The sequence below is a fragment of the Amblyraja radiata genome, chromosome 37 (assembly GCF_010909765.2).
Source record: "Amblyraja radiata isolate CabotCenter1 chromosome 37, sAmbRad1.1.pri, whole genome shotgun sequence".
NCBI classification, from domain to species: domain Eukaryota; kingdom Metazoa; phylum Chordata; class Chondrichthyes; order Rajiformes; family Rajidae; genus Amblyraja; species Amblyraja radiata.
Window position 1 is genome coordinate 20564784 of NC_045992.1, and position 18631 is coordinate 20583414.

The window sequence follows — 18631 nt, forward strand, 5'->3', positions numbered from 1 at the left end:
CTGTGCATTTATCCTTACCTATTGCCCTCATCGCCGTACTCACCATTATGAGATCATACCACATCCTCCTAGCTGCAATGAATAATGCGCTAGCCTGTTTAATCTCTCATATAGCCTAGGCCCTCGCATCCTGGCAACATCCTCGTAAATATTCTCTGCACCTTTTCCAACTTAGCAACATCTTTCTTATCAATGGGTGACCAAAGCCGAACACAGCATTCCAAATGTGGGCTCACCAATATATTGTATTACTGTAATATAACGTGCCAATTCCCATGCAATACTCTGACTGATGCAGGCCAAAGTGCGGAAAGAATTCTTCACCACCATGTCTTACGGGAACGGGATGGAAACGGGAACTAATGATAAAAATTACGACGGTTACATGGGAAAAGTACATGATATATATCCACAAATGTTCGATTAATGTAAGACATAATCTAATTCAATTTAACATTTTACATAGATTATATTATTCAAAAACAAGATTGAACAAATTGTATCCAAATATATCCACCAATTGTGATACATGTCTATCCCAAAACGCAACTATAACACACTCATTTGTTTCATGCATAAAATTTTATAGATTTTGAAGTGATATTTTGGAAATATTTACAAAATTATTCAAGATAAGAATGGAACCTAATACTGAAATGATTATATTTGGAGTAATGGAAGATGGGAATAAATTGAACACATCTCAAAATTTATTTTTCAACTATGGTTTAATAATAGCAAAAAAAATAATACTTACATTTTGGAAAATATACATCAATACCAACGCTTAAAATGTGGATTGCAAGTATGCTGGACACCGCACATCTTGAAGAAATGCGATTCCTGCTAATGGATAAATCAGACCAATTCATAACGAGTTGATCTCCATTTGTCGTATTTTTGGAATCATATGGTGCAACACAATTGTAAAAACTAACTGTTTCAGGACTGGACGAGGGATGGTCAAAATTATAAACAATGAACGGGGTACTGATTGTGGATGATCAGACATGATCACATTGAATGGCGGTCTTGGCTCGAAGGGCCCCGTGGCCTACTCCTGCAACTATTGTCTAAGTATCGATGTATCGATATATCTAAGCTGCTCTTTGGTGCAGAACAGAGATGGGTAATGTATAGTCGGCACGGACGTCCTGGGCCGAAGTAGCTGATTTTGTTTAGTCCATACTAGAGGCTCAGTTCATGATATGTTAATCCTTTAGCGGCACCTAGTGGTGAAGTTGTGTATTCAGAACCCTCGGTCGGGATTGTAAGTATGTTCAGTAGCTGGTGCTCCTCATGACGACAGAAGCTTAGATCCTTTATTCCTAACCAAGTACACGTATTGTTCGAGTGTTGTTTCGCAAATAAAGCACATTATGCTCTACCTGCCTGGTCTCAGTACAGTGGTGACCCAGTCGATCCGAAAGTTTTTCGGGTCGGTTATTATGGACGCCGAGAACCTCGACACCAACCCGGCCCAGCAAAATGCAGTTTCGCTAAAACTGCCCGTGTTCTGGGCAGTACACCTCGTGTGTTGTTCCAGCACATTGAGGCCCAATTTCAAATTCGGCAAATTGTGGCTGATTCGACTAAATATTTCTATATGGTGGGCACGCTGAAGCAAGAAACCGCCGCCTGATAGCTTCCTTACCTTCGACATCCGCCTGCCGACAACAAGTATGAGGGCCTCAAGGCACTAGCACTGCCTACTTTCGGGCTCAGCCGCCACGATCGAGCCGAGAGGATCCTGCACATGGACGGCCTTGGTGACCGCAAGCCGTCTGTACTGTTGAGCGAAATGCTTTCATTGATGGATGGTCACCACCCTTGTCTTCTTTTCGAGCAGGAGTTCCTCGACCAGATGCCCGACGACATCCTCCTCCTCCTCGCCGGTAGCGACATCGCCGATCCCCTGCAACTGGCCGACCCAGCGGACTAGCTGTTGTTCACCAAGCAACAGGACGGCGCTACCATCAGCCGGGTGTCTACTGCTTCGCGACGGCCTTGACGGTCCGTTCCACCTTCTACCGATTCCAGTAAGGGGTTGGTGCAGGGGGCGGGTATTCTGAATTCTCAATCATTGCGATCTCTTATGAGGCATTGTACAAGGGGGACGTCTTCTATCTGAACAGGAGAGGAAGTAACATCCTGGCAGGTTTACGAGTCATACTAGGAATATTTTAAACCAGATTGGCATGTGATATGCAGAAGTGGGGCTGCTGAGCGCTAGAAGTTGTTGTAATCAAATTCAGTAGATAACGTAGGCAGGAGCTCGGCACGGAACAAGGAAGCACTTTTACATTAAATTGCGTTTATTTCAATGTGAGAGGCCTGACGGGTGAGGTGGAGGAACTCAGGGCGTGGATAGTTATTTACGACTGGCACGTTGAGGCCATTACAGAGACCTGGCGCAAAGAGGGCAGGACTGACAGGGTAATGGTTTGCCTACGCGTACTGTAGGCGATATATGAATGAGGGTAAATGAGGGGGGGGGGGGGTGCTCTACTGATTAAGGAGAGTGTCACCAATGCCGTCCAAGATTACATTGCCTATGGTAAAAATTTATGAATAGGGTTGAGTAATAAAATAGGGGTGACCACGATGGGTGTGTGCTCTTCGGTTCCCCTACTCTGAGCAAACGACTGTGCATTTATCCTTACCTATTGCCCTCATCGCCGTACTCACCATTATGAGATCATACCACATCCTCCTAGCTGCAATGAATAATGCGCTAGCCTGTTTAATCTCTCATATAGCCTAGGCCCTCGCATCCTGGCAACATCCTCGTAAATATTCTCTGCACCTTTTCCAACTTAGCAACATCTTTCTTATCAATGGGTGACCAAAGCCGAACACAGCATTCCAAATGTGGGCTCACCAATATATTGTATTACTGTAATATAACGTGCCAATTCCCATGCAATACTCTGACTGATGCAGGCCAAAGTGCGGAAAGAATTCTTCACCACCATGTCTTACATGTAACGTTCCTGAAACCTTAGATTCCTCTGCCCTACAACACTCCCCAAAACTCTACTAATTGCAATGAGGGCCTTGCCCTGGTTTCATTTCCCAAAATGTAACACCGGCACTTATGTGTAGTCGTGGCCGAGTGGTTAAGGCGATGGACTAGAAATCCATTGGGGATATCCCGCGCAGGTTCAAATCCTGCCGACTACGACAGCTGTAATTCCGCCGAGCGGAACTGAGCCATGTATCACTTTTTGCACTAAACATCAGTCCCTCTATTATGTATCTGTACACTATGGACTCTAATGGTAATAATGCACAGTTTTTCCTCTGATTTGTTAGCACGCAACGCAAAGCGTTTCACTGCACCTCGGTATACGTGATAATAAACTCAAGCACACTAAACTCCATTAAACATTCTTCTGCCAATTTGTCAAGTTGATAAAAAAATCCTGCTCAAATGCGGCGACTAGAAGAAGGCACGACTCTTTGGGCGACTACTCACGACCATACAGGCTTCACCATTGTCAGAGTGAGGCCCAGCACAAATTGGAGGAACAGCACTTAGTATGTCTAGGTTTAATCGCAGGAGGGTGCAAAGTTAGGGGGCGCTATCTTGGGGCACGGCTGCCTAGCCAGCAGCTGTCCGTCTTTTTCACTCTTTTCTAGAATTTTTAGTGAGTTTCAGTGTTTGTTTTTAGGAGGTCTAGATGTTTATATTTGTGGGGGGGGAGGTAAACTACTTTCTAGGTCCCTACCTGGTCGGAGAGGCTGCTTTTCTCCGGGCTGCACCGTCGACCCGTCTTCGCGGCCTATCAACGGGCCTGGAGCGGCGTTTTCCAGAAGGGGCAGCCCAGCACCTCGACTTCGGCGGCGGCACAGCGCTGGAACGCTATCGCGGAGCGGAGCGGGCGATTCCTTGCCTGGGTCGCCGCGCTGGAGCTCCGGTGAGCTGAAGACCGCCGATAAAAATTATCGCGGAGCTGCGGGACTGCGGAGAGGGCAGTTGCGGGCGGCGCCGCTGACTTCAACATCTGGAGCCTGGGATCTCTCGATGAGATCGCCAATGGTGGAGCTCCATCCGTCGCGGCCAAGTCGGCTTCGGAAGTCGCCGTCTTCGGTAAGAGGCAACTGTGGAGGCCTCAATTGGCCCTACTGTGGGTGAACTGGGGATGGGGACTGGACATTGTGCCTTCCCTCATAATGGAAACCATTGTGGGGGAATGTTTCTATGTTAAAGATCCTTATTGTTCCGTTTCCAAGATGGCTGCCGGAAGAGAGAGTGAACGCTGTCGCGATTAGCTGCCGATGCTCTCTCTTTAAATTGTGTCTTTGAATTGTGTCTTTGAATTGTGTATTGTTGACGTCTTTACTATTTTTTTTGTCGTTATTTTTTGTTTTGTTTCATTCCGCTTACATGTTTTGTATTCTGTTTACTAAATTGTGTTAGGTGTCCTTGAGAGTCTTGAAAGGCGCCCATAAATAAAATGTATTATTATTATTATTATTATTATTATTATTATTATTATTATTATTATTATTATTATTATTATTATTATTATTATTATTATTAATCTGTAATTGGAGAGGGAGAAGGGTAGATCGGAGGTGTCAGTGTTGCAGTTGAATAAAGGGGACTATGCGGCCATGAGGGAGGAGCTGGCCAAAGTTCTAAATTGTGTTAGGTGTCCTTGAGAGTCTTGAAAGGCGCCCATAAATAAAATGTATTATTATTATTATTATTATTATTACACAAATTATTATTATTATTATTATTATTATTATTATTATTATTATTATTATTATTATTATTATTATTATTATTCTTATTATTATTATTATTATTATTATTATTATTATTATTATTATTATTAATATTATTATTATTATTAATCTGTAATTGGAGAGGGAGAAGGGTAGATCGGAGGTGTCAGTGTTGCAGTTGCATAAAGGGGACTATGCGGCCATGAGGGAGGAGCTGGCCAAAGTTGCCTGGAAAGATACATTAGCAGGGACGACAGTGGAACAAAAATGCCAGGAATAATACAGAAGGTGCAGGATCAGTTCATTCCTAGGAGGATGAAATATTTCAAGGGGAGAAAGGGACGACCATGGCTTACAAGGGGCGCCAGGGACAGTATACAAATAAAAACGAAGAAGTACAACGTAGCAAAGATGAGCGGGATGAAAGAGGATTTGGTCATGTTTAAAGAACAACAGAAGATAACCAAATAGACAATACGGGGAGAAAAGACGAGGTGCGAAGATAAGCTAGCCAAGAATATAACGCAAGATAGTAAAAGCTTATTTAGGCATGTGAAGAGGAAAAAAATAGTTGAGACCAAAGTTGGACCCTTGAACACCGAAAAAGGTGAATTTATTATGGTGTACAAGGAAAAAGCAGATGAGTTGAACAGGTACTTTGGATCTGTCTTCACTAAGGAGGACACAAACAATCTTCCTGATATAGTAGTGGCCAGAGTATCTGGGGTGACGGAGGAACTGAAGGAAGTCCACATTAGGCAGGTAATGGTGTTGGATAGACTGATGGGACTGAAGGCTAATAGATCCCCAGGGTCTGATGGTCTGCATCTCCGGGTACCTAAGTAAGTGGCTCTAGAAATCGTGGATGCATTGGTGATAATTTTCCAATGTTCTATTGATTCAGGATCAGTTCCTGTGGAATGGAGGGTAGCTAAAGTTATCCCACTTTTTAAGAAAGGCGGGAGAGAGAAAACAGGGGATTATAGACCAGTTAGCCTGACAAGGGTGGTGGGGAAGATGCCGGTGTCAATTATAAAATATGAGATAGGCGAACATTCGTATAGCAGTAACAGGCTCGGTCTGAGTCAGCATGGATTTGCGATCGGGAAAACATGCTTGACTAATCTTCTGAATGTTTTTGAAGATGTAACTAGGAAAATGGACAAGGGAGTGCCAGTGGATGCAGTGTACCTGGACTTTCAGAAAACAGTTGATAAGGTCCCACATAGGAGATTAGTGGGCAACAGTAGGGCACATGGTATTGGGGGTAGAGTGCTGACATGGATATAGAAGTGGTTGGCAGACAGGAAACAAAGAGTAGGGTCCATTTCGCAATGGCAGGGGCAGTGACTAGGGGGTACCGCAAGGTTCGTGCTGGGAGCGCAGCTATTTACAATATCCATCAATGATTTGGATGAATGGATTCAAAGTAACATTAGCAAATTTGCAGATGACACAAAGCTGGGTGGCAGTGTGAACTGTGAGGAGAATGCTATGAGAATGCAGGGTGACTTGGACAGGTAGGGCGAGTGGGCTGATGGATGGCAGATGAAGTTTAATGCTGATACATGTGAGGTTATCCACTTTGGTAGCAAACACAGGAAGGCAGATTACTATCTAAATGGCGTCAAGTTGGGAAGAGGGGAAGCACAACGGGATCTGGGGGTCCTTGTACATCAGTCTATGAAAGTAAGCATGCAAATACAGCGGGCAGTGATGAAAGCGAATGGCATGTAGGCCTTGATAACAAGAGGAATCGAATATAGGAGCAAAGAGGTCCTTCTGCAGTTGGGCAGATCCCTAGTGAAACCACATCTGGAGTATTGTGTGCAGTTTGGGTCCCCTAATTTGAGGAAGGACATTCTTGCTATTGAGGGAGTGCAGCGTAGGTGTACAAGGTTAATTCTCGGGATGGCGGGATTATCATATGCTGAGAGAATGTAGCAGCTGGGCATGTACACTCTGGAGGAGAGGGGGATCTCTTTTAATATATACGATTGTTGAGGGTTTGGACACGATAGAGGCAAGAAACATGTACCCGATGTTGTGGAAGTCCAGAACCAGGGGTTACAGTTTAAAGATAAGGGGGGAATCTTTTAAGACCGAGATGATTAAAAAAAAATTCACACAGAGAGTGGTGAATCTCTGGAATTCTCTGCCAAAGAAGGTAGTTGAGGCCAGTTCATTGGCTATATTTAAGAGGGAGTTAGATGTGGCCCTTGTGGCTAAATGTATCAGGGGTCGTAAAAATAGCGGAGTAAGGGGATATGGGGAGAATGCAGGAACGGGGTACTGATTAGGGATGATCAGCCGTGATCTCATTGAATGGCGGTGCTAGCTCGAAGGGCCGAATGGCCTACTATTGCGCCTATTGTCTATTGTATATTGTCCATCTATCTTCGCAGCAACCCTGGTGTTGTTGATACTGAGTGTTGTATTGGGATCACTATCTGTAGACGGTGAATCGGGTAAACAAGAATGTATGTTTACAGAGAGATTGATGCCATTTGGAAGAGTGGGCTGAAAGATGGCAGATGGAGTTTAATGCTGATAAGTGTGAGGTGCTACATCTTGGCAGGACAAATCAAAATAGGACGTACATGGTAAATGGTAGGGAATTGAAGAATGTAGGTGAACAGAGGGACCTGGGAATAACTGTGCACAGTTCCATGAAAGTGGAATCTCATGTAGATAGGGTGGTAAAGAAAGCTTTTGGTGTGCTGGCCTTTATAAATCAGAGCATTGAGTGCTCTGTAATGTTAAAATTGTACAAGGCATTGGTGAGGCCAATTCTGGAGTATGGTGTACAATTTTGGTCGCCTAATTATAGGAAGGATGTCAACAAAATAGAGAGCGTACAGAGGAGATTTACTAGAATGTTGCCTGGGTTTCAGCAACTAAGTTACAGAGAAAGGTTGAACAAGTTAGGGCTTTATTCTTTGGAGCGCAGAAGGTTAAGGGGGGACTTGATAGAGGTTTTTAAAATGATGAGAGGGATAGACAGAGTTGACGTGGAAAAGCTTTTCCCACTGAGAGTAGGGAAGCTTCAAACAAGGGGACATGACTTGAGAATTAAGGGACTGAAGTTTAGGGGTAACATGAGGGGGAACTTTTTTACTCAGAGAGTGGTAGCTGTGTGGAATGAGCTTCCAGTGAAGGTGGTGGAGGCAGGTTCGTTTTTATCATTTAAAAATAAATTGGATAGTTATATGGATGGGAAAGGAATGGAGGGTTATGGTCTGAGCGCAGGTATATGGGACTAGGGCAGATTATGTGTTCGGCACGGACTAGAGGGGTCGAGATGGCCTGTTTCCGTGCTGTAATTGTTATATGGTTATATGGTTATATGGTATGTGTTGGCTGACTTCTTGCAGGTGCTGCGGTTTTGGTCTGCTGGAACTGCTGATTCTGTAAGTACCTCGTGGGAAAGTGAGGGCTCATGCGCATAGAGAGATTGTTGTGACTGGGCCCTGTTGGCACGGGCGCGGTATCACCAGAAAAAGTGGCCTCTCTCTTTAAAATAGTGACACGTTTTGCCATAAGCTAGGCAATACTCACGAATTTCGTGTGTGAGCCACCGCAATTACCACAGTTATGGACCCGAGGATCCGTTACCATCCCTGGGGATGTAGGCGGTTGTCGAGGGGCTAATGTTTGGCGAGGGCACCTTTAGAAGGCATGGACATCCTAGTCAGAGTATGGCCCGGTCGCAGGCTTTGGTATGGGTGTCAGTGTATTCTGAAACCCGGCAGGCACGTTAAACCTTATCTAGTGTAAGGTCCTCATCCCGGTTTAATTGATTTCTCACCTCGTCATTAAGGATGCCATATATGAGTCTGCCGCGAATGAGCACATCGCGGTCATGTAAGTGGCATCTTGAAGTTCAAGTTCAAGCTTGCATTTGTTCTCACTGTACCAATTGGTACAGCGAGATTGGACTTGCCATAGAGCCATACAACTAAAAAGAATACAACACACGATAGAATTTAACATGAACATTCCCACGCAGCGGAATCAACGTTCAATCATCTTCTTCTATATTCACCTGTGGTCGGGGCCTATTGAGCTCAACGGCGGCCCGTTGTCTCAAGCCTTCTCGCCGGATGATGGAACTCCGGCGTCGGAAGAACACTCTCAGAAGTTTGGATTTCCGAATCGGCCGCTTCCCACAGAGATCGCAGATTCCGAAGTCCACAGGCCGAGCAAGGGTGGAGCTCCACACGGCAATCCTCGGCGAAGTATCCCAGGGCCCCGCGCTGTTAAAGTCAGCGCCGCCCGCGGCTGGCTGGAAGCTCCGCAGCCCACAGTTCCACGGTGTTGAAGTCGGCAGTCCCAGCAATCCGGAGCTCCAATACGGCGACCCCTGTAAGGCATCGCTCCGCCATGGTGCTTCAGTGCTGCGCCACCGCTGAAGCTGAAGCCCTGGCTGGTCTCCGGCAGGAAAGGCCACGCCAATCCAGATGGTAGGCCGCGAGGAAGGGACGAAGATGCGACTCGGAGGAAAGATCCATTCCTCGACCAGGTAGTGACTAAGAAAACAGACGTCCACCCCCACCCCCACCACCAGTTCCAGTTTTTCGCGAACTGAAGAACTGAGGCCCATTGTATGAGAGCAGCTTTACCATATAACCATATAACAATTACAGCACGGAAACAGGCCATCTCGACCCTTCTAGTCCGTGCCGAACACGTATTCTCCCCTAGTCCCATATACCTGCGCTCAGACCATAACCCTCCATTCCTTTCCCGTCCATATAACTATCCAATTTATATTTAAATGATAAAAACGAACCTGCCTCCACCACCTTCACTAGAAGCTCATTCCACACAGCCACCACTCTCTGAGTAAAGAAGTTCCCCCTCATGTTACCCCTAGACTTCACTCCCTTAATTCTCAAGTCATGTCCCCTTGTTTGAATCTTCCCTATTCTCAGTGGGAAAAGCTTATCGACGTCAACTCTGTCTATCCCTCTCATCATTTTAAAGACCTCTATCAAGTCCCCCCCCCCCCTTAACCTTCTGCGCTCCAAAGAATAAAGCCCTAACTTGTTCAACCTTTCTCTGTAACTTAGTTGCTGAAACCCAGGCAACATTCTAGTAAATCTACTACGGAGGGTCCGAGGAGAGAAGAGTGGCGAGTTAGTTTCTGAATGACCATGGCTGAGGACGGGCTACTGAGCAGTTCGATTTGGAACCATCTTGAGTAGGAATCGACTAAAACCAGGTATTTTATGCCGCGCCACTCAATGATGTCGGCTGCTGTGGACCAAGGTAAGTCGCGTGCGGGGTGCGGTGGAAGGGGTTGCTTCTGTTGGTGCGGGGTCAGGCTGTTGCAGATCGAGCAGGCAGCAACTTTGTCGAGAATCGAGTTAACCATGTCCGGTCGAACAGCATGCCTTCTGCATGTTGGAGGGTTATTTCCACAGCGAGGTGCGCACCCCCCCCCCCCCCCCCCACCCCCACCCACGCCCGGATGAGTGCCTTATGTCCTTTCATTATTACGTCGTCTTGAATGACCAGTTCGTAGTGGACAGGGTAAAATGTGTGGACAGCTTGTGGCGGGAGGTGCTGTTTGTCTGGCCCCACGGCGGATGCCAGTGGTCAGCGATTGTAGCGTTTCGTCTGCAGCTGCTTGTGACACCAGGTTGTCTATACTGGCTGATGGGAGGCAGGAGACCATCATAACCGTGTACCCCTCGTGCTCATCATCAGGCAGGTGTTTTTCGCAGGTTGGGGGAGGTGCCCGTGAGAGGGTGTCAGCTAAGTGTATGTCCTTACCGCATTTGTAGCGGTCCACCTCTGAAAGTCCAACCCAACAACTACTCGAACAATACAAATACCGTTTTGGTAACCAGCTGGGCAAGCTTCCCACAGAAGACAGCATTGTAACCTACAAGGAAGTCATACCTGCCGTTCGTTCTCCTTAACCAATCCCGGACGCAATGAACGACCGCGTCAAATCTAAACTTGACAGAATGGAAACACTGGGCGTATTAGCACCTAACAACGACCCCTCCTCCTTGGTCTCCATCCGCGTTTGCCCGATAAGGGACTTGCTCCCTCAGCGAAGGATGAGGTGTATGAGGGGTATTACCGCACACGTGCAGGACGTGTCTGCAAACCAAACCCTCTGATTGGAAAATTTACCGGTTACTCTTGAACTGCGCATGACCCGTTTAGTTTTATGTGTTCACATATGCAGTAAAATAATAAATGCCGCACCTATTACTGGTGTTTTACAATATGCCCCACGAACCACAAGAAGGAACTGCAGATGCTGGAAAATCGAAGAGACAAAATTGCTGGTGAAACTCAGCGGGTACGGCAGCATTTATGGAGCGAAGGAACTAGGCAACGTTTAGGGGCGAAACCCTTCTTCAGACTGATGCAGGGTGGGGGTGGGGGGTGGGGGTGGCAGGAAGTAGAAAGTAAGAGGAGGAGCCAGAGGGCTGAGGGAGAGCTGAGAACGGGAGGTGATTGCACGGGCTACCGGAAATTAGAGAAGTCAATGTTCAGGCCACCGGGATGCAGACTGCCCAAGCGGAATATGAGGTGCTGCTCCTCCAGTTTCCGGTGGTGCTCACTCTGACCATGGAGGAGGCCCAGGACAGAAATGTCAGATTCGGAATGGGAACGGGAGTTGAAGTGCTGAGCCACAGGGAGTTCATGTTGGTTAATACGGACCGAGCGGAAGTGCTCGGCGAAACGATCGCCAAGTCGTCGCTTGGTCTCACAGATGTAGATCTGCTAACATCGAGAGTAGCGGATGCAATAGATGAGGTTGGAGGAGGTGCAGGTAAACCTCTGTCGCACCTGGAACGACTGCTTGTTTCCTTGAATGGAGTCGACGGGGAGATAATGCGACACGTGTAGCATCTGTTGCGGTTGCAAGAGAAAGTGCCCGGGGAGGGGGTGGTGCGGGTGGGAATTCTTGACCAGGGAGTTACGGAGGGAGCGGTCAATGCGGAAATCAGACAGGTGGGGGGGGGGGGAGATGGGAAGATGTGGCGAGTGGTGGGGTCACGTTGGAGGTGGCGAAAATGACGGAAAACGATTGTTATATAACGGCTAGTGGGGTGGAAGGTGAGGACTAGTGGAACTGCCCTTATTCCTAATGGGTGGATGGGGAGAGAGAGCAGTGTTGGGGGGTATTGAAGAGACCATGGCGAGAGCCTCATCTCTGGTGGGGGTGGGCAACCCCCGTTCCCTGAAGTATGAGGATATTTCCGATGCCCTGGGATGGAACACCTCATCCTGGGAGCAGATGCAGCATATACGGAAGAATTGGGAGTAGGGGATGGAAGAAATGTAGTCTAGATAGCCACGGGAGTCAGTGGGTATATAGTGCATGTCGGTCAAAAGTCTATCACCTGCGATGGGGAGAGTGCTGTCAAAAAAATGGTACGGAAGTGTCCGAAATTGTCCAGGTGTATTTGTGTGCCGGATGGAAGTCAGTGGCGGTTAATGAAGTTAGTGATTTGCGTGTGGCTGCAGTACGTAGCACCAATGCAATCGTCGATGTAGCGGAGGTAGATGTCGGGGATAGGGCCCTGGTACGTCTCGAACAAGGATTGATCAACGTAGCCTACAAAGAGGCAGGCATAGCTGGGGCCCATGCGCGTGCCCATAGCTTCACCTTGTGTTTGGAGGAAATGGGAGGAGTCAAACTAGAAGTTATTAAGGGTAAGGACCAACACCGCTAGGCGCAGTAGAGTATCAATGGGCGGGTATTGGTTGGTTCTTCGGTCGAGGAAGAAGCGGAGGGCTTTCAGATCATCCTGGTGGGTGATGGAGGTGTAGAGCGACTTACCTATTCCTACTTACCACTGTGGAGTGACTTACCTCCTCCTACTTACCCCTGGACCACGACCCCACTGACGAGCACCAGGCCACTATCTCTAGCAGCAACTTCGCCACTAACTTCCATCGGGCACTCAAATACACCAGGACCATTTCCGACACTTCCCTGCCATTTCTTGACCTCACTATCTCCATCGCTGGTGATAGACTTCTGCCCGACATCCACTATAAACCCATTGACTCCCATGGCTATCTAGACTACACTTCTTCCCACCCTGCTATCTGTAAGGACTCTATCCCCAACTCCAAATTCCCCCGCCTACGCGGCATCTGCTCCAAGGATGAGGTGTCCACACCAGGGCATCGTAAATGTCCTCATTTTTCTGGGAACGGGGGTTCCCCTCCCCCACCATAGATGAGGCTCTCACCAGCGTTTTTTCGATAGCACGCAACACTGCTCTCTCTCTCCCCACCCCCCCCACCCCCCCCCACCCCCACTCGGAACAAGGGCAGAGTCCACCTAGTCCTCATCTTCCACGCCACTAACTGTCACATACACCAAATAGTCCTCCGTCTTTTTCGCCAACTCCAACGTGACCCCAACACTCGTCACATCTTCTCATCTCCCACTTGTCTGCTTTCCGCAAATACCTCTCCCTCCGTAACTCCTTGGTCAATTCTTCCCAACTCACACTTCCCTTACCTGGCACTTTCCCTTGCAACCGCAAGAGATGCTACACGTGTCGCTTTACCTCCCCCGTCGACTCCATTCAAGGACCCAAGCAGTGGTTCCAGGTGCAACAGAGGTTCACCTGCACCTCCTCCAACCTATTGCATCCGCTGCTCTAGATGTCAGCTGATCTACATCGGTGAGACCAAGCATAGGTTCGGCGATCGTTTCGCCGATCACCTCCGCTCTTTCCGTTTAACCAACCTGATCACGCCGTGGCTCAGCACTTCATCTCCCCCTCCCATTCCGAATCCGACCTTTCTGGCTTGGGCCTCCTCCATCGCCAGAGTGAGCTACACCGGTAATTGGAGGAGCAGCACCTCATATTCCGCTTGGGCAATCTGCATCCCGGTGGCCTGAACATTAACTTCTACAATTTCCGGTTGCCCTTGCTATCTCCTCCCTTTATCAGTTGCTCCTCTTCCTTTCTTCTTCCTGCCCCCCCCCCCCCCCCCCCCCCGACCCCCCACCCCCAACCCCCAACCTTGCATCAGTCTGAGGAAGGGTTTCGGCCCGAAACGTTGCCTATTTCATTCGCTCGATAGATGCTGCCGTACCCGCTGAGTTTCTCCAGCAATTTTGTCTACCATATATATGCTTTACTTCTTTAAGTGGAAGGATGTAGATTAGCACGTATTAATGCATGCCATTTATAACCTCCACTACACATATGTGCACGCAACCCTTTACAAGGTATTACGGTACCACCCAAGATCAGCTAACTCGCTCTCTCTCTCTCGCTCACAAGCCAGCGGAGCTAGATGCGAGCAGCTGGCTTTTTGAATTTTCCTGTTTGCCTCTGCAATAATGTGTGATCATCTCCATTTGCATGTTGCTGTGGATCATTCATAAATAACCAACACATTCTATATGTTAGAATTGGAACAGTGATAAAATAAGTGAATTCATTATAATTAAACACATTGCACATCGTGGCCATGCACAGTCAGAATGCCGATGGCACAAGGTAGTTGAGAGTTTAGTCAAAGATTAAATAATGGCAATCGGCAGTTGGTATGGTGGACAGAACAACCGCAGATGCAGTTGATTGCTGAAATGTAGTAATATATAGGAGGCATTGGAAGGCGACTGAAGGTTAAGGTTAATTCAAAAGGAGGAACAGAGTTATCCTGGACCAAAGGTGCAAACATTACCGTAGGTGGCAACGAATTTGGATATGTTTGTGCACAATAAACTAATTATATTTATCTCATTGTTCGGGACATTATAAGAAAGGAAAATAACGATTATGGTTCAACATAATACCACAATGTTTTGTCTGGCGTTCCGTGTGTAATTCTAATCTGCATTCTCGGGGAGGAACGTGATGTCACTTGCGAAAATGCAATACATTCACCATGTCTCCATGTTTATGAAAAGATAATGTCGGTGGCAACCAAAATAAATTAATTGACATTGTTATTTAGAAGAAGATTTGTCGGATCATTACTAACTTACGAAGTTTAATCGGTACACCTTGTAGTTCAAATTAAGGAGAATTGCTGGCATTGAAATGTGCAGAATCCTTCATAAGTTTCAGTATAGAAGCTGCCAAGTTTTTGCTCGTGGCAGAACCTCAATTGAGGTGAAATTGTTTCCAAATATTGAAACAATTAATGCCAAAATAGTTGTTCGGCATTTATTTGTTGCAGAAGGTGGTGCATCTCTATAATTGTCATAGCTAGGAATGTCTCGGGCTGAGAGCGTTGGATGTATTTATGTACAGAGTAAATGCATTTTCAAACGTCATGGGGAACGGGCCCCTGCGAAATGGCACTGATGTGGAGATTAACCTTGAGGCAGGTAATCCATTACATATTTAATGGCGCAACAGGCCTGGGGGGGGGGGGGGCGAATTTCAACTACTATTATATTCGTTTCTGCCTGCATTCCATCCGGTATTATATTCACCTGCTCTATCCGACATCGTGCACCTTTCATTTTTTGTTTGTTCCTCACAATCAACCACATTGTTTGATTTCCTGAACACGCATCTATAATTTATCTGTCCCAATCCATTACGGCATGCTAGGAATGGATACCACATTTCATCACATACCTTTCCTATCCATCACGCACCTTCCTTGAACACCTCCAGTATACTACATCATTTTCTTACTGTGATCCGTTTTACAAACCATATTTTGTTATCTCGTCAACAATTTCACAAGTACGGTGCCAGGTTAGCAGGTTGATAGTCCCGGTTTCCTTCATTGAATGAATCAATTCCCTCCATCCTTTGATTTACATGTTTGCTCGATCCTAATCTGTGGAAGGATTTAAATTGTGTGTTCTGAAGAGCGCCAAACAAGACACGTTTCTTAAAAACGGAGTTGGCAAAGATCACGTCGCGTCCATGGAGCACACGAAGGTGGTGACGTACATGTTGATGATATTGATTGGTAAATGACTAAAATCATGCCTTTCATCAGGGAGCTCTGCCAAACAAATGAAACTGGCATAAGGGCTAATCTACGTTACAATTTTAAATTCGTCTTAATGTCGTAGGATTGGATTTATAACATCTACAATTCACATTATCTTTCGGTAGAGGGGCTAAGTCCCATAATTCTGAACCTCTTGATTCGGGAAAAAATCGATGAACAGGTTGATTGTGGAAACATGCTCCATCTTGAATGTGTTTCTCATTATTTAGTAAATTAAAAATAGATTTCTTGAAACGTGAATATATTCCTTTTAGACGTGAAGGCGTCGAAATGAATGCCGGAGTGTCTGCCTGTTGTTGGCGGCACGGTGCGCAGTGGGCGTCACGGTAGCGTTGATGCATCGCGCGGTAGCGTTGATGCCTCACAGCCAGAGACCCGGGTTCAATCCCGACTACGGGTGCTATCAGTGCGGTGTTTCTACGTTCCCCCCGTGACCGCGTGGGTTCTTTTCCGAGATCTTCGTTTTCCTCCCACACTCCAAAGACGTACAGGTGTGTAGGTTCATTGGCTTTGGTTTGTATACTTGGTAAACGTATAAATTGTCCCTGATTTGTGTAGGATAGTGCTAGTTTGCGGGGATCACTGATCGGTGCGGACTCGGTGGACTAAGGTCCGTTTCCACGCTGAATACATTTATGGAAACTCACACTTTAAGTAACTTGCCTAATTATGAATATTCGTTAATATTATAACCATATAACCATATAACAATTACAGCACGGAAACAGACCATCTCGACCCTTCTAGTCCGTGCCGAACACGTATTCTCCCCTAGTCCCATATACCTGCGCTCAGACCATAACCCTCCATTCCTTTCCCGTCCATATAACTATCCAATTTATTTTTAAATGATAAAAACGAACCTGTCTCCACCACCTTCACTGGAAGCTCATTCCACACAGCCACCACTCTCTGAGTAAAGAAGTTCCCCCTCATGTTACCCCTAAACTTCTGTCCCTTAATTCTCAAGTCATGTCCCCTTGTTTGAATCTTCTCTACTCTCAGTGGGAAAAGCTTATCCACGTCAACTCTGTCTATCCCTCTCATCATTTTAAAGACCACTATCAAGTCCCCCCTTAACCTTCTGCGCTCCAAAGAATAAAGCCCTAACTTGTTCAACCTTTCTCTGTAACTTAGTTGCTGAAACCCAGGCAACATTCTAGTAAATCTCCTCTGTACTCTCTCTATTTTGTTGACATCCTTCCTATAATTAGGCGACCAAAATTGTACACCATACTCCAGAATTGGCCTCACCAATGCCTTGTACAATTTTAACATTACATCCCAACTTCTGTACTCAATGCTCTGATTTATAAAAGCCAGCACCCCAAAAGCTTTCTTTACCACCCTATCTGCCTGAGATTCCACTTTCAGGGAACTGTGCACAGTTATTCCAAGATCCCTCTGTTCACCTGCATTCTTCAATTCGCTACCATTTACCATGTACTATTTTGAATATTCTGATAAATTGTGCAAGATTGTTCCGTGTTTTCAATTTAATGTTATCCTAATTTCATGCAGCATATTTTTGTGCTAAAGTACACTGAAGGCCAGTTGTGGCATGAAATAAAATCGGAGATTCACTTCATTGAGATTGGGCTAATGTGGTTACTTTATTCCCCTCAGAATTCTAAGAATGAAGGCATACATACAAACATCGGAATGGCTTAAATAATAAAAGGAATTTCCCGGCAGAAATTTCCGAAATCATTACCAAGTGAAGGGGACAACACTGCGAACCATTCGCAGCAGTTCTGCATGCAATACGAACACCCACCGAGGCAGATTCCCGCGTAAACATCATCCGCGTTTTTTTCAGATTAAAATTGATCTGCCAGAAATTTCAATCATGTTTTTAACGATTTCGGAGAGGACGAGTATTCAATGAAGTAATAGCGAAGCACGATATTTCACAATAAAGATATTGCACCACAGATAATTATAGGATGAACACGAGGATTTCCGTCGTTCTGGGGATGAAGATGCCTCGGTAGTTTAAGGGAAAATGTTGTTTTCGTTAAAAAAATAAATAACGGGGCAACAAATACTTTCACGCTTAGAAGCGGAGTTTGCAAAACGTACTTGTCTCAGAGTTATGGAGTACAGCTTTGAACAACACTTTCGGTAATTCGCGTGCTCGCACACCATTAATTAATACACTGAAATAAATCCAATAAATCTCTCTCTTCATTGGTTGCAGATTCTACCGCAACATAACACGACTGGAATAAGTGAACACATCCGAACCCCGGCATCAAACACACGGAGTTGTATAGAGAACGTGAAACCTTCTCACAGGACAGGTGTGAACACTGGTCTTTGCTCTCTGAGGCGGCGATTACACTGGCTGGGCGACAATGTAGTCCAATGCCAAAGAAAATGAACATTTAGAGAGGGGTTGTGAAAACGGTGAAATATCGCAGGACTGCAGTCACTCGAACAATCAATAAACTATACTGAACACAAGCAGAGATGGGGACAGAAGTGAAACGTGTCTGGGGTAATCTCCATTTAGCCGCAGCCTCGATGATACCGGGAATCATTACGGGTCTAAAATGAGATTAGCAACATCTAAATGAAAGCAGTATATTTTAACTGCTAGTTCCAACTGTCCCTGTTCCTCTGAGGCCATGACCATGTTCCATTGCCGATGCTATTTAAAACTCCAATGTCCATAATTCTATATTACGTCAGTCTTGGCCTATACTTGCCATTTTCTGCTCCCTAATTTGCATGATACGCCAGTTGAACTCATGTCTGGTAACTTATTCAACATCACACATTATGTTTTCAGCGACCACGTCCGGGTTTATCAGTTTATCAGGCATCAGTTTATCGGTTCTGTGAATTGTCGCGTGCAAAGATGTTGTTGCGTGCTATCCATTCAGCAGGTTACAATCGAGCCATTTACCGTGTT

General features: G+C 46.0%; 1 non-coding gene across 1 annotated transcript; it reads left to right on the forward strand.

Annotated features, from left to right (window-relative positions):
- The first annotated feature begins 3101 nt into the window (after positions 1-3101).
- Positions 3102-3183, forward strand: trnas-aga. The gene has a single exon. It is a non-coding gene; the product is annotated as a tRNA-Ser (tRNA).
- Positions 3184-18631: the final 15448 nt, after the last annotated feature.